This window comes from Pelobates fuscus, chromosome 2, assembly GCF_036172605.1.
Source record: "Pelobates fuscus isolate aPelFus1 chromosome 2, aPelFus1.pri, whole genome shotgun sequence".
Taxonomy (NCBI): domain Eukaryota; kingdom Metazoa; phylum Chordata; class Amphibia; order Anura; family Pelobatidae; genus Pelobates; species Pelobates fuscus.
In genome coordinates this window covers 256,876,606-256,898,983 of record NC_086318.1, presented here as the reverse complement: position 1 = coordinate 256,898,983, position 22,378 = coordinate 256,876,606, and the positions used below count along the sequence as shown (strand labels likewise).

The following is a 22,378-nucleotide window of genomic DNA, read 5'->3' as shown; positions in this document are numbered from 1 at the left end:
TCAGCGGTGTTCGGGAATACGGATGAAAACTGCCAAACAAACATACGAATGCTACATACAATTTTAGATATACATGAGAATAAACACACAAATTGCATTTTTAACATAACCCTTGAGGACAGCCCAATGCCATCTGCTACACAGTGTTTGTGGGGTAGTGTGTGTAGTGTGTGTATGGGGGCAATGTTTGTGGGGCAGTGTGTGTAGTGTGTGTATGGGGGCAGTGTTTGTGGGGCAGTGTGTGTAGTGTGTGTATGGGGCAGTGTTTGTGGGGCAGTGTGTGTAGTGTGTGTATGGGAGCAGTGTTTGTGGGGCAGTGTGTGTAGTGTGTGTATGGGGCAGTGTGTGTAGTGTGTGTATGGGGGCAGTGTTTGTGGGGCAGTGTGTGTAGTGTGTGTATGGGGGGCAGTGTTTGTGGGGCAGTGTGTGTCTATGGGGGCAGTATTTTTTGGGCAGTGTGTGTAGTGTGTGTATGGAGGGCAGTGTTTGTGTGCCAGTGTGTGTGTATGGGTCAGTGATTGTGGGGTAGTGTATGTGTATGGGCGCAGTGTTTTGGGGCAGTGTGTGTAGTGTGTGTATGGGGCAGTGTTTGTGGGGCAGTGTGTGTAGTGTGTGTATGGAGGGCAGTGTTTGTGTGCCAGTGTGTGTGTATGGGTCAGTGATTGTGGGGCAGTGTGTGTGTATGGGGGCAGTGTGTGTAGTGTGTGTATGGGGGACAGTGTGTGTGGGGCAGTGTGTGTGTATGGGGGCAGTGTGTGTTTATGGCTCAGTGTGTGCAGTGTGTGTATGGGGGCAGTGTGTGTAGTGTATGAATGGGGGCAGTGCAGTGTGTGCAGTGTGTGTATGGGGGGAAGGAGGGTAGGGAGGCTTTTTAATTTTTTTTATTTAATAAAATTAATATATTTATGTCCCCCCTCCCTTGTTACCTTTACTGCGATCAGGGGGGACATTTTTCCATCCCTGGTGGTCCGGTGGGGATTCCCTGGTGGTCCCAGTGGTTAGAGTGAACTCTAGCCCGTAGCTCCAGGGCTAGAGTTCACTCTCACGAGATTTGGAGCGTTGCCGTTGGTAACCGCGGCAATGCTCCGTTCTTGCGAGAGTAGGACTTGGAGGAGCTGCAGGCTGAGCTCCCGGGTCCTCTCTCCCTCCCCTGCCGGCTGCCAGCACGGTGCCTGTGGACCGGGGAGGGAGATCACTGATTTCCCTCCCCAGTCCGCAGGCACATTGCAGGGCTGTCACTTGGACAATGCCAGCCCTGCATTAGCCAGCAAGGGAGACTCTTGGGGGGGTTGGGGCAATTGCCCCATTGCCCCTCCCTCCTGGATCCGCCACTGGTCTGTGTAGGCATATGTTTGTACATGTGTGTGTGTCAGTGTGGCTACATGTTTGTATCTGTGTGCATCTATGTCAATGTGTGTGGCCGCATATGTTTGTATGCGCATACATCTCAGCATTCAAGCATCAATACTACATGCAACCAAATTACAAACACAACACTGTAATCAAACGCCAACATTTTACACATACACACCCCTGCATTTAAACAGCAAAATCACCACTCAAATAGCAACAGTATATACACACACATAACTGCATTCAAATGCCAACACTTGACACAAATAGAATCCTGATTTATAAACATACTCTATAAATCAACATGTTTGTATATAAACAAATAAAACCCTGCATGGATGGGCAAATGGAAGATACCCAGTTGTCAATGCATCCAGGTGTAGAGTAGATTGGAATCTATCTTATGACTATCCTTGTGCTTGGGGGGGGGGGGGGGACATGGTGCTTGGTGTGTTCCTTTAACAGAATTTAGTGAGAAATATGCCAAACAATGAGACTTAAACTACAGCATAGGAAGATAAGATACACCTAAAGGTATATAAACAGAGAAAAAAAACTCATAGGGCAATAGCATGTATCCACAGGCGGACCCTTTTTTATATATATTACACTCACAGACTAGATTAATTTTTCAGGCTCATCAAATTAGGTTTTCACACCTCCATCATCAATCGAATGTCCATAGACATATGCAAGAAATATAGATTGACACAGTATAGCACTATTAAAAGTAAAAAAACACACGCTTTATTGGTACACTTACAGTATACAAGAGGTTAAAATGCCCATCAGGATATTTTTGCGTCCCCTCAGTCCAAAGGTATAGGGCAGAATGTTGTTAGCAGGAATATCAGGAAAACACAAAGTTATAAAATACACTCTACGCGTTTCATCTACTTCTGTAGACTACCTCAGGAGCAAATGAAAATCTAGGTGCTGTACAAGTCCCTCCTGTTTGCATATGAACCTCCTTGGCCAATCCGTGGTCTTAAAATCACCTGTTACAACTTTATTGTTTGGTGTCCTCTTCATTCGCCCTATATGGGCTTCCGGCGGATGTCCGTGGAACGCACATGCGTTCCACCGATCAGGAAGTTATTCCATCTTCGCGTCGATGCGGATGACATAATCGGTATGCGCCTGGAACGCATATGCGTTCCACTTCGTATTGTAGTCCCTTTTCGGCAATATATCAATCAGTCCAAATGGAAATGTTATCACCAAGTAGAAACATGAAAATAAAAATGTATTTAACAGAATTAATGTGCTGTATCTAGATTTCTTATCATTCATTATCACACATATCAAAAAGTAATAATAAACTAATATACATATGGTGATTTCATAGACACCATTTGCATACTCTAACATATTGAACCTATGATTGATTGAAATCTGTAACAGATCGACGGACACCCCGACTGGGTACCTCAGTTGAAGGATGCTCCTAGCGCTTCCTGAGGACTGCAAGCACTGCAGCAGACACCACAACCACCGAACCGGAGAAGCATACAAATGCTCTCAAGCATATGAATGCTGTAAACAGCTGAACAGGAAAAGCATACAATCAGCTTACACTCCTGGCAATCAGCATACAATCCAATTCCCCCAATAACAAGACGACACTTCGTTTTGAGGTCAAGCAGAACTGACTGTACTGGCACATACAGCCTCTTTTATTCCCAATCCACAAACATAGTACAGCCCACAGGGTTTTATAGAACAACCAATCAATCCGTACAATACACACAGACACTCCCACACAAAATCCCCCCCTCTGTCTGTGATATGATTACTGAACACAATGCTTAATATAATTATTACAGACAGAGAAATACAGTTTTAATAACTTCGAAAATATACATGCCACAAACATAAAAATCACATATTCGAACTCAGCACACTTTAATTATAAACATAGTCAAAATTCAGCCAATTCCATACATGGGTTAAAAAGTTAAGGGAAAGTCCTATTTGACCAAAACCAGTTCCACAGAGTCTTCAATCCTGTAGATAGGGGAAAATCAAGCATTTTAACATGGGGCGATAGTCACAGGGCAGGAGGCTGGCAATCAGTCTTCTCCAATGCCCAGTGGCGAGGCTGGTTTCGCCACAATATTTTTAGATCAAAAGTACATAATTTACACCAAACATGCAGTATAGCCCAAATATACAGAGTAGTGTGGGAAACACAGTGTAAGAATGGAGGGAAGGATTCTTGGACACATTAAACTTAAAGGTAAAATTCTATATAAAATATAAAAAATATATATTAAAAAAAATGCCTAATTCTGAAGAAAGGTCTTAAATATACCCCCAATGTCCCTCCCAACCCTTTCCAAGTATACAAAGATATGCAAAAGTTCATTAGGAAATTGCGTATCAAGAGATTCTTCATTAAAAAAACAATTAGAGAATCCTTTTGATAAGGAAACTACATTACATTAAGATCTTTTAAACCTCGCTCTAACTTTTGTACCTACAACAAGGGGAGTCAGATAGAAACCTTTAATAAAATGGTAATGAGTGATCTCGACAAGCTAATGGAAAAAAGAGTACTGTAATAACATGACAAAAAAAGAGATGCATACCTTAAACCAACTAAAAAAAGAGAAGATACAGTCTTTAAGAATTCAGATAAGGGGGGGTGGCATAGTGGTGATGTCTGTCGATTTATTTCTAAAAGAGGCATATAGACTGCTGGGGGACGTCAACACATACATTAAGCTTCAGAACAACCCCAATGTAACTTTCAAACAGGAACTTAGAGTCCTATTGGAAAAAGCCCTAACCACTAATGTCATAGACAATAACATCTATCAGTTTCTCCTTGAAGAACACCCAAGGATTCCGAATTTTTACTTTCTGCCGTAGGTGCACAAGTCTAAAGAAAACCCACCCGGCAAACCGATAATAAGCGGAATCGATTCTCTTACTTCTAAACTATCTCAGTTTTTAGATCACTCATTACAGAAGTATGCCCAATCAGCAAGATATTATCTTAAGGATTCTAAGAATCTGCTACAGGAACTAGACTCGATTGAATTGCAGGAGGGATACATCTGGGCCTCTTTAGATGTGGGGTCTCTGTATACGATCATCGACCATGAGTTGGGTCTGAGAGCCTTCCAGGACAATCTTGAGAGAGACTCCACTCTAGATGAGAGCTTTGTTGTGTTTCTGTTGAAAGCAATCGAGTTAATACTGACTCATAATTTTTTCATGTTCAATGATGAGTTCTTCCTGCAAATCAAGGGCACAGCCATGGGCACCAAGTTTGCCCCTATCTATGCCAACATATTTATGGATTACTGGGAGCATCTGTCAATCTGGGACAGTAATCCATATGGGGCGAACCTGGTGCTCTGGTGTCGGTATATCAACGACATCCTTGTCATCTGGAAGGGGTCTGACGAGCAAATGCAAGATTTTTTGTATACCTGAATAATAAATTTTCGTTGGTATTTACCCCAGTTTATAGTTCGGTCTCTATAGATTTTCTGGATTTGACTATTTTTTGTCAAGGATGGTGACATTCAAACTAAAACATACTTTAAACCTACCGACAAAAACAGCTTTATCAAATCCACAAGTGGACATCATCCCAGATGGCTTGCATGAGTTCCGAAAAGTCAGTACACTCGACTTAGGTGGCACTGTTCAGATTTAAACACTTACATTGAACAGGCAGAACTTCTAACCCAAAAATTCAGAGAAAAGTGGTAAAATGAGGAACATCTACTGACAGAGGTGAAGAGAATAGGAGAGATGAATAGATTGGATCTTCTGATCGATAAACCAAAAAACAAAAACACGACCCATCACAATAACCCATTTGAGTTTTCGTTTAATACCCAATATAATTTGAAGGTCTTTTCTATCAATAGAATTCTTAAAAAGCATTGGGCTATTCTTCAACACGATGAGTATTTAGGACGCCAACTACCAGATATCCCCAAAGATATATACAGGAAGGGAAAACTTTTCCTCTTATCTTACACTGAGTTTATTCCAACAAGATGAGAAAGGGGAATGCGGGCAATGTAAAGCCTGTAGGGGTCTACCATCTCATACATATGCATTTTCAAGTACTATCACTGGAGAAATTTTTAAAATCCAAGAAGGTGTCACCTGCATTTCCACATGTATAGTGTACTTACTTACATGTGGATGCGGTGCACAATATGTGGGACGAACAAGGAGGAAAGTCACGACTCATCTTTTAGAGCATTTAAATAACATTAGGAAGGGGATGCAAGGTCATTCTGTCCCCGTACATTGCAATGGATGTCCAGGTTTTAAAACACGGAACCTCTCATGGACTGTCATCAAGCAGGTTTCCTTAGATGTGAGAGGAGGAGATATTGTAATGAAGCTGAGGCAGAGGGAGGGATTCTGGATACACAAACTTAGGACTCTTCAACCACTAGGGTGGAATGTCTATTTTGACCTTATTTGCTTTTTATAATTTTTATAATTTTTTTCATATATATAATTTTTGTTTTTATTTTACATCTACCATTATTAATATTATTGTTTTTATATATATATATATATATATATATATATATATATATATATATATAATATTTTATAACGATTTTTTCCTTTAAGTTTAATGTGTCCAAGAATCCTTCCCTCCATTCTTACACTGTGTTTCCCACACTTCTCTGTATATTTGGGCTATAATGCATGTTTGGTGTGAATTGTGTACTATTGATCTAAAGATATCAATCAATCATGAGTTCCATATGTTAGAGTATGCAAATGGTGTCTATTATATCACCATATGTATATTAGTTTATTATTACTTTTTGATATGTGTGATAATGAGTGATAAGAAATCTAGATACAGCACATTAATTCTGTTAAATGCATTTTTATCTTCATGTTTCTACTTGGTGATAACATTTCCATTTGGACTGATTGATATATTGCTGAAAAGGGACTACAATACGAAGTGGAACACATATACGTTCCAGCCGCATACCGATAACGTCATCTGCATCGACGTGAAGATGGATTAACTTCCTGATCGGTGGAACACATGTGTGTTCCACAGACATCCTCCGGAAGCCTATATAGGGTGAATAAAGAGGACCCCAAAACAATTAAGTTGTAACAGGTGATTTGAAGACCACAGATTGGCCAAGGAGGTTCATATGCAAACGGGAGGGGCTTTTAAATACCGCTCAGATCAGTAGATTGCATTCAGCACTTTATTTGTACAGCACTTACATTTTTATTTACTCCTGAGGAAGTCTACAGAAGTAGATGAAACGCGTAGAGTGTATTTTATAACTTTGTTTTTTCCTGATATTCCTGCCAACAACATTCTGCCCTATACCTTTGGACCGAGGGGACGCAGAGATATCCTAATGGGCATTTTAACCTCTTGTATACTTTAAGTGTACCAATAAAGCGTGTTTTTTTTTTTTACTTTTAATAGTGCTATACTATGTCAATATATATTTATGTGTCTATGGACATTCGTTTGATGATGGAGGTGTGAAAACCTAATTTGATGAGCCTGAAAAATTAATCTAGTCTGTGAGTGTAATATATATAAAGAAGGGGCTGCCTGCGGATACATGCTATTGCCCTATGAGTTTTTTTTCTCTGTTTATATACGTTTAGATGTATCTTATCTTCCTATTTTCTCGAGGATTGAGAGGAATCCTTTGTTACACTATAATAAAAAGGAAGTCATTTTCTTTTTATTCACTGTATACACACTGCACCTGGGTGGTCTTGATTTGTTTGTATATCTGTTAAACTACAGCATACCTTGATGGTGTCTTCACAAGGATGTATTTTAAGGTTATTTGGAATTGGAATACTGCTAAATACTGATGTCGCGGACATAAAATTTTCAGTTCGCGAACAGCGAAAGCGAACTTCCTCAAATGTTTGCGAACGGGCGAACCGGGCGAACCGCCATAGACTTCAATGGGCAGGCAAATTTTAAAACCCACAGGGACTCTTTCTGGCCACAAAAGTGATGAAAAAGTTGTTTCAAGGGGACTAACACCTGGACTGTGGCATGCCGGAGGGGGATCCATGGAAAGACTCCCATGGAAAATTACATAGTTGATGCAGAGTCTGGTTTTAATCCATAAAGGGCATACATCACCTAACATTCCTAAATTGTTTGGAATAACGTGCTATAAAACATCAGGTATGATGTTGTATCGATCAGGTAGTGTAAGGGTTACGCCCTCACTGATGTCATTGAAGGTCTCTCTTCCTCCACCCAGGAAGCGGGAGATGGAAAAAGATGCTTGGTCGGTCCTCCTACTTCAAATTTGGGGCACTGCGCATTCAATCTAATGTGCCACCAGATAGGAGTAGTGTGTTAAGTAGTACTATTCTTATCAGTTTAATTCCTGTTACGTCCCCCTCATCAGGCCTTTTTTAGTCGAATGTATCGCCCACTGTCAGTCCCTTCAGGATCCATCCCTCATTCATCTTAATAAAAGTGAGGTAATCTAGACTTTTTTGACCTAGGCGACTTCTCTTCTCAGTGACAATACCTCCTGCTGCACTGAAGGTCCTTTCTGACAGGACACTTGAAGCGGGGCAGGCCAGAAGTTACAAATTAAGATAGCTCAGGCCACAGGTCAAGCCTGCACACCCAGTAGTCAAGGGGTTCATCGCTCCTCAGAGTGTCGATATCTGCAGTTAAGGCGGGGTAGTCTGCTACCTGTCGGTCGAGTCGTTCTCCGAGGGTGGATCCCGAAGGACTGTGGCGATGCGTAGGACAGAAAAGGTCCGCATGTCCTCCATTAACAACACGTCTGTAAAGCGTCCTGTCCTTGACGGCGTAGTCGTGGGAGGAGGAGGATTACTTTCACCTCTTCCCCTATTAGATTCCCGTTGTGCTGTGACATCACCCTTATACGCTGTGTAAAGCATACTTTGTAATTGATTTTGGAACTGCTGCATCCTTTCCGACTTGCCGTAATTCGGTAACATTTCAGGTACTTTCTGCTTATACCGGGGGTCTAGTGGCGTGGACACCCAGTACAGGTCATTCTCCTTCAGCCTTTTTATACGAGGGTCCCTCAACAGGCACGACAGCATGAAAGACCCCATTTGCACAAGGTTGGATGCCGAGCTACTCATGTCCTGTTCCTCGTCCTCAGTGATCTCTCTGAAGGTATGTTCTTCCCCCCAGCCATGTACAACACCATGGGTACCAGATAGGTGACAACGAGCACCCTGGGATGCCTGTTGTGTTTGGTCTATCTCCTCCTCAAAGCCACATTCCTCCTCTGACTCCTCTTCCTCACAATCCTCTTCCAGCGTTGCCGCAGGTCCAGCAAGCGATGCTTATAAGGCTGTTTCTGGTGGTGATGGTGACCACAACTCTTCCTCTTCATGCTCATCTACGGCCTGATCCAGCACTCTTCACAGGGCACACTCCAGGAAGAAAACAAATGGTATGATGTCGCTGATGGTGCCTTCGGTGCGACTGACTAGCTTTGTCACCTCCTCAAAAGGACGCATGAGCCTACAGGCATTGCGCATGAGCGTCCAGTAACGTAGCACAAAAATTCCCAGCTCCGCAGAGGCTGTCCTAGCACCCCGGCCATACAAATACGGTTTTTTCTTGTTGGAGCAGGCGGTCGAACATTAGGAGTGTTGAATTCCAACGTGTCGGGCTGTCGCAAATCAAGCGCCTCACTGGCATGTTGTTTCGCCGCTGGATATCGGAAAAGTGCACCATGGCCGTGTAGGAATGCCTGAAATAGCCACACCTTCCTGGCCTGCTTAAGAACGTCCTGTAAGCCTGGGTACTTATGCACAAAGCGTTGTACGATCAGATTACACACATGTGCCATGCACGGCACATGTGTCAACTTGCCCAAATGCAATGCCGCCAACAAATTTCTTCCGTGGTCACAAACCACTTTGCCAATTTCCAGTTGGTGCAGAGTCAGCCACTGATCCACCTGTGCGTTCAGGGTGGACAGGAGTGCTGGTCCGGTGTGACTCTCTGCTTTCAGGCAAGGCAACCCCAAGACGGCATTACACTGCCGTATCCGGGATTTGGAACAGTACCTGGGGAGCTGGGGGGGTGCCGTTGATGTGGAGCAAGATGCAGCAGCAGAAGAGGACTCAGCCGAGGAGGTTATGGAAGAGGATGGAGTAGGAGAAGTAGAGGAGGTGGCAGCAGGCCTGCCTGCAAGTCGTGGCGGTGTCACCAACTCCTCTGCAGAGCCACACATTCCATGCTTGGCAGCCGTCAGCAGGTTTACCCAATGCGCAGTGTAGGTGATATACCTGCCCTGACCATGCTTTGCAGACCAGGTATCAGTGGTCAGTTGGACCCTTGCCCCAACACTGTGTGCCAGACATGCCATTACTTCCTTTTGCACAATCGAGTACAGGTTGGGGATTGCCTTTTGTGCAAAGAAATTTCATCCGGGTACCTTCCACTGCGGTGTCCCAATAGCTAAAAAATTTTTGGACGCCTCAGACTCCACCAGCTTGTATAGTAAAAGCTGGTGGGCTAAGAGTTCAGTCAAGCCAGCTGTAAGACGCCGGGCAAGGGGGTGACTTTGTGACATTGGCTTCTAATGCTCAAACATGTCCTTGACAGACACCTGACTGTGGGCAGATGAGCAGGAACTGCTCAAGTCGAGAGACGGAGAGGCGGATGGTTGAGAGGGGGCAAGGAGGACAGCAGTGGTTAACGTGGCTGAAGATGCTGGACCAGGAGGAGGATGGCGGCTTTGAGTTTGTGTGCTGCTTGTACTCATGTGTTGATCCCATAGGCGTTTGTGATGTGCGATCATGTGCCTTCGCAAAGCAGTTGTACCTAGGTGGGTGTTGGACTTCCCACGACTCAGTTTCTTTTGGCACAGGTTGCAAATGGCATCGCTGTTGTCAGAGGCAGACACACACAAAAAATGTCACACAAAAAATGTCACACTGCTGAGCTCTGCAATGACGGCATTGTGGTGGTGGCAACAGCATGCGTTGATTGGCGTGCTGTCTGGCTGACCCCGGGTGCCGATGCATGCTGTCTGACTATGCCACTAGCTCCGTGCGACGACCTCCCCCTGCTTCCAACTCTTCTCCTCCTCTCTGTCCCCCCATCTTAACTTTCCCCCTGTTCTTCTTCTCTTCTAGAGGGCACCCACGTGACATCCACGGACGCATCATATCTGACAACTCAGCAAAGGAAGCAGCAGTGGGTACAACATCATCATCATCACACCGTACATGTGTAATGCTGCCTGACATATCCCTGTTATCTACATCCTCTGGCAATAATGGTTGCGCATCACTCATTTCTTCCAACTGATGTGTAAATAACTCCTCTGACATACCAAGTGAAGCGGCTGTGGTGCTAGTGTTGGTGGTGGTGGCAGGCGGGCGAGTGGTAACTTGAGAGGTGCCCGAAGCTCAGCTGGAGGAGGATGGTGCGTCGAGGTTCCGAGCGGAAGCTGTAGAAGACTGGGTGTCCTGTGTTAGCCAGTCAACTATGTCCTCAGAACTTTTCAAGTTCAGGGTACGTTGCCTCTGAACACTGGGCATTATTCTAGGGCCAAAGGGAATCACAGCACCACGACCACAACGGCCCCTCTGGGGTGGCCTACCTCTGCCTGTCATTTTTTTTTTCGATTAGTGGTACTATGCGTGCAAGCTACTGTGACAACAGATATGAGTGGCACTGGTGTGACACTGTGCCCTGGCAGGCCCTGAAACGCACACTCGTGAAGGAAACTGACTGTTATTATATTACAGTCCAAAAAGTTTAGGTTTTTTTAAATGCAAGCTATTGGGACACCAGATATGAGTGAGTGGTGGTACCGGGCAGGCCCTGAAATGCACACTCGTGAAGGAAACTGACTGCTATTATATTACAGTCCAAAAAGTTTCATTTTTTTAAATGCAAGCTATTGGGACAACAGATATGAGTGAGTGGTGGCACTGGGCAGGCCCTGAAACGCACACTAGTGAAGGAAACTGACTGCTATTATATTACAGTCAAAAAAGTTTAGTTTTTTTTAAATGCAAGCTATTGGGACACCAGATATGAGTGGTGGCACTGGGCAAGTGGGCACAGTATACGCTGTGAGCCTGACACACATGCTGGCAGACAACTAACTGCTATTCAATCTATTACAGTCAAAACATTTTTATTTTTTTTAAATGTACACTACTCTTACACCAGATATGAGTTGCACTGGTGTGACACTGTGCCCTGGCAGGCCCTGAAACGCACACTCGTGAAGGAAACTGACTGCTATTATATTACAGTCCAAAAAGTTTAGTTTTTTTAAATGTAAGCTATTGGGACACCAGATATGAGTGAGTGGTGGCACTGTGCAGGCCCTGAAACGCACACTCGTGAAGGAAACTGACTGCTATTATATGGCAGTCCAAAAAGTTTTTTTTTTGTTAAATGCAAGCAATTGTGACACCAGATATGAGTGGTGGCACTGGGCAAGTGGGCACAGTATACGATGTGAGCCTGACACACACGCTGGCAGACAACTAACTGCTATTCAATCTATTACAGTCAAAATTGTATTTTTTTTTTTAAATGTACACTGTTACACCAGATATGAGTTGCACTGGTGTGACACTGTGCCCTGGCAGGCCCTGCAATGCACACTACTGAAGGAATCTGACTGCTATTATATTACAGTCCAAAAAGTTTGTTTTTTTTGTTAAATGCAAGCTATTGTGACACCAGATATGAGTTGTTAAATGTTTTATTATCTAATAATCAAATCACGTGGCAGCAACTCAATTTATAAAAGCATGTAGACAAATTATGTTAATTTGTTGTTCAATACAACCATCAAAATGGGGCAGAAACATGAGCGTGTACCATGGAATGTTTGTTGGCACCAAATGAGGGTTTGAGCATCTTAGAAACTCGGTTTTAGAAGATGAAAATACCTATAAAGTTTTAAAGTCAGATCCCACCAATGACTTTCTTTTGAAGTACAAGGAGATTCTGGACAATGGCCGCAGTAGAGGGTTGCTATCAGGGGATGAATACGAATTCATCCTCAACCGGTACCCCAAGATAGCAACTTTCTACTGCCTGCCCAAAGTGCACAAAAGCATGACTTTACCCCCGGGTCGCCCTATAGTTTCGGGCATAGAGAATCTGACACAGAATGGGAGTATCTACATAGACAAAATTCTAAGACCGTTTGTCGAAAAACTTCCATCTTACCTTCAAGATACGAAACAGACTCTCGCCCTTCTAGCTAGTCTTGAGGTACCTCCTTTGGCTAAACTGTGTAGCCTGGACATTGAGGCACTGTACTCATCAATTCCCCACTCAAATGGTATCAGTCACATTAACCATTTTCTAGGACAAAGAAGTGTCTCTGCGAGCCCACACACTGCATTTTGTCTCGAACTACTCGAATTTATACTCACACACAATTATTTTACTTTCAAGAACAAATTTTACCACCAAATTAGGGAGACTACGATGGGGACAGCTTGTGCCCCATCGTATGCCAACCTCCACTTAGGGTGGTGGGAAGAACAGCTATCCCAACACACAGGGATTTCCCAATATCTCCCCTTGATTTATCTTTGGCGTTGCTATATAGATGACGTCCTAATTGTGTGGTTAGGTAACCTTGAGGATTTTAACGAGTTTGTTCGGATTCTGAATATCAATGGTGAAAATTTACGGTTTACAAATGAGTTTGGGGGCTCTAGCCTAAATTTCTTGGACCTAACGATCTCCATTACGTCGGAAAACAAGATACATACTACTCTGTATCGAAAGCCATCTGCATCGAATAATCTCCTGAGATGGGACAGTTGCCATCCGACACCCCTGAAAAACGGTATTCCCACTGGTCAGTACCTCAGGATCAGACGTAACTGCAGTACGATCGATGAATTCAAGATCAAGGCCAGAACACTAAGAGAACACTTCCGGGCAAAAGGGTATCCTAATAGATGCCTAAAACGAGCATATAAGAGAGCCCTGGATTCGGACCGTAAGAATTTGATCTGTGAGAATACCCAGAAACCATCTGAAGAATCCAAGGGGACTATACGTCTGATTGCCACCTATGACGCAGGTTGGGAGAACATCAAAAATTCCCTAGGTCGCTTCTGGCCTCTGCTAACGAGTGACTTACACTTACAGGAGGTGCTAGCTCCAAATGTTACCATCACAGCTCGTAGAGGAAAGAATCTAAGAGACCTTTTAGCCCCCAGTCACCTGAAAACTGTACCATCTCCCAGAACATGGCTTCAGACCCCACTAGTGGGAACTTACGGCTGTGGAAGATGCATATCTTGCAAATTAATAAAAAAGGATTCAAAAAAAGTGAAAGACAGTTTAGAGAAGGTGGAATTCAATTTAACCTCCTTCTTTAACTGCAATACAGCAGGCATTGTCTATCTTTTGACTTGTGAATGCAACAAAAAATATGTGGGCAAGATATTCCGTCCCTTTAAGAAACAGATACAGGAGCATATCAGATCATGTAAGAACTTGACTGATAGCCCTATCTCAAGACATATTCGTGAATATCACGATAGCAACCCAAAAGGGTTGCGTTTTTGCGGGTTGGAACTAGTCAAACGAAATCCCAGACGAGGAAATTATGACAAATTCCTTAGACAGAGGGAATGCTTTTGGATCTTCCAACTGAAGACTTTGAGCCCTCAAGGCCTGAACGAAGGGTTTTCCTTTTCTCCTTTTCTCTAATATAATAATTTTTTCCAATAGTTTTTTGTAACTTTGGAACTTTTCTTGGCAATAGCACATCTCTATAAACATCTCTGTATATATTTGTAAATAACCTTTATAACTATATGACTGCTCATATCCAATAAACAGGACTTAACAATATTATCCTTTGTAAATATGGAACTTTTTTGTAAATACTATTCATTTCTCTGTAAATAGCCAATATAGTTGACTGACCCTACAAACTACATGAGTGTAAATATCCATTAAACAGGATCATTTTTTGTAAATATGACCTTACAAATTATATGACTGTAATACATCCAGTAATCAGGATAATATTCATTTTTCAATTCTGTGAAAATGACCCACCATATACCATCTATGCATAACACATTATAAGTTACACATTTATCATAGGTAGGCTATCTAGCTCATTATACTCCCCATGTTTTCTAATATGTACATCTTTAATTTCTTAGAAAACATAGCAACAGTCCACCTTTAGGGCGCTATGAATATCTTATTGCCCCCACTTACTATACCTATTTAGGTTGAGAGACTGTGTTCCACTCTCTATTTTCATCCCTATTTGGCCCTTAAGTACATACTTGCTTCAATACAATATAGATACACGTCTTGTATCTTTTGTTATGTACTTTTCGCCGTTTATAACTAGGGACTTCAGGGGTTAACATAAACCATTGCCTGTTACAGCGATTCTGTTCGCTGTTGCACGCCCCTCTCGGACATACTATCCTATCCGACCCCGTCGGACGGTAGCCCCTCCCCTCTTAGCTCCGTGGCGGCTCATGATTGGCCGCATGACGTACACGGATGGGCGGGGCCCCACCGTTTTAAAAGCCCGGCGGGGTACAGGTATCCTTCTGCTTTTGATTCAGGTGTGAGATATTTGACACTTCAGGTTGAGAGTTAATTTGTTTATTAACATACCTATTGATCTGGCGTTGCCCTCTCTACCTGCCCCTAACATACGGATTTTTGTTTATAAGCAAACAGCTTAGTTTACAGGCACAACTAAGAGGGATGTGCATTCTGGCTCATATACTATTTCAGGGCTGCCCCTACTACTAGCAGCACCTGTCTATACCAGATGCACTCATTCTATAGGTAGACATTTTTCTTTTTCTGTCCCTATTATCTCCAATATATAGAGGAGTGACTTCCTCCTCCATTATCTAGATTTATTTCGATAACCTATTGACACTAGGCATTCGCCACAATTTATTGCACTATACCAAGTAAGACTCCATCTACGACCTAGACCCCTAGAGGGCAGCACTGTTTTTCCTCACTTTTTTACTGTTTTTCTGTTGTTTATATTTATTTCTATATTAAAGTTTTTTTTTATTTTTTTCTTGTGATCCAGTATAAAACATGATAATTGAGCCATATACTCCTCTGCATTGGCACACCTCTGGTTAATAATGTGTGTTGAAAGCTGAATTTATTCTCCCTTCCAGCTACCTTTGACATCTGGGGATCCTTTTTTGATTCACTGCTCTGGGTTATGCCCATTTCGTTGCCCATTTAGTCCTATTTGTGACTCGAGGGTTGGACGCTGTCTAACCCTTCAGCCATTTTCTTCTATATTATTAGAAACTCCTGATCACTTGGGTTTATCATGCTGAACGGTCTCTCAAATAATTGTCTTAAAAAGTAACAATTGTACAATCTAAGACAAAAATAAAACAAGTCCTATTTCTATCAAATCAGTTATAAACCTATTTTCCAATTATTTCAGGTGTCTATATTTCTACTACAGTTCAGAGCTCAGGTAAGCTGTGAATAAACAAAAATACACTCAAACTAAATATACATTAATGAATAAAATGTTTACATGCAACTGCACAAAAGAGCTTAATCATATTTTTCATAAATCCCTGTGTTCGTTTATGGTATAAATCCAGGCTCTGTAAAACAATATTTTGAATAGAATAGTGAGAGCATAAAATTATACACCAAAATATAAAATATATAAAACAGGCAATATTACCATCTGTCTTGAATTTCCTAAAAATATAAAATATAAGACATAGTATAGCCTGTAAAACCAATTTTAAATGTATTAAAATAAAAGGTTTATCCACTCAAGTGGTGCTGAGCCTTAGATAGCGGCTCAGACTTTAAACGCCTTATAATAATTTCCTGGAGACCGCAATGCTGGAAAAGCTGGTTGAGTTGTTTCTCTGTCAGGATTCCTTTGTTTTTAAATAATAAAAACCGAGTCCGAAAATACAGGAACAAAAACTTTATTGCACAGCATATAGTGGGATCTCCCAAATATTGCACTAACGCGTTTCGACCGTGTAGGTCTTTATCAAAGTGCTACAATATAAAACAATTCAGGCGTTTAAATACATTTTAAAATATAGAAAGGGCGCGCTTTCCTCATTTCTTCGCCGGTTGGCTTCCGGTTTCCGGCTATCACTCCTCGCCGTTTGATTTCCGGCTTCCGGTCACATTGCGTGTCACAGGACATTTCCGGGTCAGCGGTCATGTTCATTTTGCGTTCCAACGGAAAGAGGTTCCGGTTGCCAATCAACTTGCATAAGTCCTTTTCAAATGTCCTTTATATTTTATCGGAAAATAAATGGAATATATCTCTTTCGAACATATTTCTCCTTTCTACATACTTTTGTCAGTGGGAAAAAAACTTATTGGAGTAATATTTTACTCATTATTGCATATGTATATAAAAACATATCACATATTATAAACGGAAAAAGACAAAATATATAAAACCAGAGTATATTAGAAGTCAATTTCATACATCACAAATGTAAAAACAGAATGCAAATAAAAATGATAAATTAGAGAAAAGGGGAAAGGGGAGAGAAATATATAAATAATTAAAATGGACCATAAATACATACTTAAAATACAAGTATTATATAAAAAATATATATTCATAAAAACTGTATATTCATAAAAAAGAGGTAGTTTCGAAATCAACATTAAGACCTTCAGGAGTCAGGGTATTGAGGCTAAACATCCATCTAATTTCTGCTCTACTTAAAATATTATCTTTGCACCCCCCTCTCCAGTGGATTTTTATTTTTTCTATGCCTACAAACTGAAGGCCTTCTGGATTTCCATCATGGTACTCTAAAAAGTGTTTGGAAACACTATGATTAATACATTTTTTCTTTATATTATTAATGTGTTCCCCTATTCTAACTTTTAGTTTTCTTATTGTCTTGCCCATATATTGATAACCACATGGGCAAGTAAGGAGATATATTACATTTGTTGTATTACAGGTAATCAATGAGTGTATTTTGTATTCTTCTTCCAGATTTTTATTCGAAGAGAACGTTTTCTTACTCCTGTTTGGGATTCTTTTTCATCTACACCCAGTGCAATCTCCGCAATAATAAAATCCTACTTGTCCTCCTAAAAAATTATTGATTTCCTTTTTTTCTTTATCTAAAAAACTATTCGTTAAAATCTGCCTAAAATTTCTTGCTCCTCTAAAGATAAATTGGGGTTTATTTCCCAAGAAAGGTAAAAGATCTTTATCCTCTTTTAATACATACCAATTATTTTTAAAAACATTACACAAAGGTTTATCATTAGTACTAAAATTAAGAATAAAAGGGATCTGTTCTTCCTTTTTTCTTTCCTTGTATTTATATTCCAACAGTGAATCCCTATCTTTTCTCCCTATTTCATCTCTAGCATTTTGGATCAGAATGGGATCATAACCTTTGTCTATGAATTGTTGACTAAGATTACATGATTGGTCTTGATAATCTTTTAGATCTGTACAGTTCCTCCCTAATCGGAGGAACTGGCCTCTTGGTACATTGTTAAGCCAAGGTTTAAAATGGCAACTGTGCAGGTCTATAAAACTGTTAACATCCACCTTCTTAAAATGAGTTTTGCTTTTAATTTGATCTTGTTGTATAAAAATATCCAAATCTAAAAAGGTGATGTTTTGGTTACTGATATGGGAGGTAAGTTTAATATTCCACTCATTGGAATTTAAAAACTCTAAAAACTTCTCCAGGGAGTCTCTGTCTCCCCTCCATATGATAAAAATGTCATCTATGTACCGCTTATAAAGGACCAGGTTTGCCCCCAAGTCCACACTGGGGAGGACAAACGTTTTAAAGTCTGAGCCGCTATCTAAGGCTCAGCACCACGTGAGTGGATAAACCTTTTATTTTAATACATTTAAAATTGGTTTTACAGGCTATACTATGTCTTATATTTTATATTTTTAGGAAATTCAAGACAGATGGTAATATTGCCTGTTTTATATATTTTATATTTTGGTGTATAATTTTATGCTCTCACTATTCTATTCAAAATATTGTTTTACACTTTCTATGTGTGATTTGGAGGGATTCACACTTGGTGATTTGAGCACTCTTTTCAATATCCTTCCCTTTTTATTGTTTGTATTTGGTACTATAAATCCAGGCTCTGCAGAACCCTTTGTTTGGCTGTTCTACTTTAAAATCTGGATAGAGCTCTGAGAATGTTGGATATCAAACAAATGCAAGAATTTTATTTTTATAAATATATATATTTTTTAATTCTTTATTTTGTTATTTTTATAGAATAAAATATATAAAATACAAGTATCAGGAAAATTGCATAAGGGTGCACTTGAGCACACATTATAGTTCAGTCTCTCGTCACAATTTACAGCATACAGTATCGAAATTCTGATACAGACATTTGAATTATTCATAGTTCACAACCAATCTAGAGAGATCAATAAACAAGAATCAATGTTCTTTTGGCCTGTGTCAGTGTAACCTGCAGACCTGGGTTTGCAGGGGAACGTCAACAACCAGTGTTTTACGTTCTTATGTGGGTGCCTGAATAGTTTTATGGGTTAAATGGAATTATTTGGTATAAGGTTTTGACCTGCACCCCATGGATTTTGAAAGCCGAGATGCTTCCTTAGGGAATGAGAGGTTCCACTATTAGTTTTTTTGTCAAGGTTGTATCCTAGAGAATCAATGAAGTCAGTCTGCGCTGAGTGAGTATTGAAGTTAAGGTAGAGATGTCTAGCAACGAGTCCCGGGATATTAATTCTTATTAATATTTTTTTTTTGCTTTACTTTATGCAAATTGTGTTTGAATTATATAGGTGTTATTCTGCTTAACCCTTAAGGGCTAAAGCTTTTTCAAGATGCAACACATTTGTGACCAATGCCTTTTTGGCACTTTTGACATGCGTTCATTGTGCCCTAATTTTCTTCTTTCTGTGCAATTGCCCTCATACATATTGTATATCATATTTAAAGGGAAAAAAAACAGGGCCTTCTTTTGAAACCCTAGAAGTATATATAATTCAATAATAAATAGAATAAAATAGTTAATCATTTTCACACACCAAGTGCAACTAAAGAAAACTAACTAAAAAAAATCACTAATTAGTCCTGATTGTTAAAATGCCTAATATGTCTAGTGTTAAAATATTTTTTTAGAAGTTATTAAATAAATACTGAAATGAGTAAACTAACAGTTTTAAAGCTAAAACCTTGCCAACACAAAATTTGACATGCTGAGATTATAACTTTTATAGTAGGCACAGAATCCATAACAACTACACAAAAGAAAAGGTAATGTTTACACAGCTGTCCGTGTTGCAGTGCTCCTCAACCCTCTCCTCAAGGCACACCTAACAATATAGATTTAGGGATTACCCAGGTGTGTCTAAGGTGTTTAGAAAAAGAAAAAAAAAACACCTTAGAGTCTAAGACACACCAGGTTAATCCCTAAATCCTGGACTGTTATGCCTTGAGGAGAGGGTTGAGGAGCACTGCATATAGGGATAGGCTATATGCTCCAGAACCACTAAATTAAGCTGCATTACTTTAATAACATAGTAACTTATAAATACTCATGAATTTCTAGTCAAATATACTTATGGATTTCTGACAGGTATCTAAATATTTTTTTCTTTAATGTTTATATGAATTTGTGTGTCCTTAAAATGATTCTGTATTCCATTGCACTGCTCTTTGAAAAGGCTATTGAAAAATGAATTATATGTTTTCACACTTTGTTAACGAAAATAACTTTTGTTTTATATTTGTGCAATGTTTTTTGCAGCCACCTCTTCTACTCCAGAACAAAACTCAGGTAACATGGGTTAGTTATAAAAATAATAATAATGGCAAAACTATGTTAACGCCTCTGGTAGACTTGGAGGTGGTAATTGGCTGAAATTTTGATTTATGAGCTCCCAGAATCTTGCAGGAGGGCAGTGGGGTTTGTGGGGGGGTGAGCCTCAGGGCCGGCCTTGGGGGTGTGCGAGCTGTGCAGCCAGTGCGCCACATGGCGCCATGGAGCAAGGGGCGCCCTGTGGTCGACACAGCTCGCACATGGCCGGTGTCAGGGGAGCTAAAACAGGTACCCGTGTGGAGGATTATTTATTCTCCACCCGGGGCTATAAAAAAATAAAAATGAGGTGGGCGGGGCTTAATGAGCGGCAGAGGTGGAGCTAATAAATACCAGAAGCCCCCTGGTAACTGCTGCACAGGAACTGCATCCACTCCCTCTTCCAGCCATAATAGAAAGAGGTAAGTCTGTGTGTGTGTGTGTGTGTGTGTGTCTGCCTGCCTGTGTGTGACTGTTTGTCTGTTTGTGTGACTGCCTGCCTCTGTGTGTGTGACTGTCTGCCTGCCTGTGTGTGAATTTTTGCCTGTTTGTGTGACTGCCTGCCTCTGTGTGTGTGTGTGTGTGTGTGACTGCCTGCCTGTGTGTGACTGTTTGCCTGTTTGTGTGACTGCCTGCCTCTGTGTGTGTGTGTTTGTGACTGCCTGCCTGCTTGCCTGTGTGTGACTGTCTGTCTGTGTGACTGTCTACATATGTGTGTGTTTGTGTGTGACTGTCTGTGTGACTGCCTGTCTCTGTGTGTGTGTGACTGCCTGCCTGTGTGTGACGGTTTGTCTGTGTCACTGCCTGCCTGTAGGTGTGTGACTGCCTGCTTGCCTGTGTGTGATTGTCTGTCTGTGTGTGACTGCCTGCCTGTGTGTGTGTGTGTGTTACTGCCTGACTGCCTGTGTGACTATCTGTGTGACTGCCTGTCTTTGTGACTGACTGCCTGCCTGTGTGTGTGTGTGTGTGTGTGTGTGTGACACTGTCTGACTGCCTGTGTGTGACTGTTTGCCTGTGTGTCTTTGTGTGCCTGCCTGTGTGTGTGTGTGTGTGTGTGTGTGTGTGTGTGTGTGTGACTGTCTGCCTGTGTTTGGCTGTTTGCCTGTTTGTGTGTGTGTGTGTGTGTGTGACTGCCTGCCTGTGTATGACTGTTTGCCTGTTTGTGTGACTGCCTGCCTCTGTGTGTGTGTGAGACTGTTTGCCTGTTTGTGTGACTGCCTGCCTCTGTGTGTGTGTGTGTGTGGCTGCCTGCCTGTGTGTGACTGTCTGTCTGTGTGTGACTGCATGCTTGTGTGTGTGTGTGTGTGTGTGTGTGTGTGTGTTACTGCCTGCCTGCCTGTGTGACTATCTGTGTGACTGCCTGTCTTTGTGACTGCCTTCCTGTGTGTGTGACACATTCTGACTGCCTGTGAGTGATTGTTTGCCTGTGTGTGTGTGTAAGTGTGACTGCCTGCCTGTGTGTGTGTGTATGTGACTGTCTTCCTGTGTGTGTGTGTGTGATTGTCTGTGTGACTGCCTCCCTGTGTGTGTGTGACTGTCTGTGTGTGTGTGTTACTGTCTGCCTGTGTGTGTGTGTGTGTTTGTGTGTGTGTGTGTGTGTGTGTGACTTTTGTCTGTTTGAGAGACTGTCTGCCTGTGTGTGTGACTTTCTGCCTGTGTGTGCGTGACTGTCTGTCTGTGTGACTGTCTGCCTGCCTGTGAGTGTGACTGTCTGTTTGACTGCCTCCTGTGTGTGTGTGTGTGTGTGTGTGTGTGAGACTGTCTGCCTGTGACTGTCTGTCTGTGTGTGTGACTTTCTGCCTGAGTGTGACTGTAACTGTGTGAGACTCCAATTGTTGTTGCTGTAGCTGTGCTGTTGTGTGTGCCTGTGCCTATATGTGTGACTATCTGCCTTTAACTGAGTGTGTGCCTATCAGCATGTAAGAGTGCCTGCATCCCTGTAACTGAGTGTGTCTGACTGTTTGCCTGTGCCTGTGTGTGTGTGACTGTATACCACCAAATTGGTGGGGGGGCACCGTGAAGACCTTTCGCACAGGCCGCCTAATGGCCTAAGGCCGGCCCTGGCGAGCCTAAACATGTATGTTTTCATTTTGGATTAGGAGTGCCTTTTGTGTGTGTGTGTTGTAACGGACCGTTTTGCTCACCAGAGGTTAAAAACCGTTTAGGCGATATTCCCCTTTCCAGATGCAC

General features: G+C 41.7%; 1 long non-coding RNA gene across 1 annotated transcript in view; it reads left to right on the top strand.

Annotated features, from left to right (window-relative positions):
* The window catches only part of LOC134587163 (uncharacterized), a 42,258-nt gene extending 22,088 nt beyond the window's left edge, over nt 1-20,170 (top strand). Inside the window, exons 3-4 of the long non-coding RNA XR_010086616.1 lie at nt 15,810-15,842; nt 20,141-20,170. This is a non-coding gene — a long non-coding RNA (uncharacterized LOC134587163). The remainder of the gene's footprint in view (nt 1-15,809; nt 15,843-20,140) is intronic.
* Nucleotides 20,171-22,378: the final 2,208 nt, after the last annotated feature.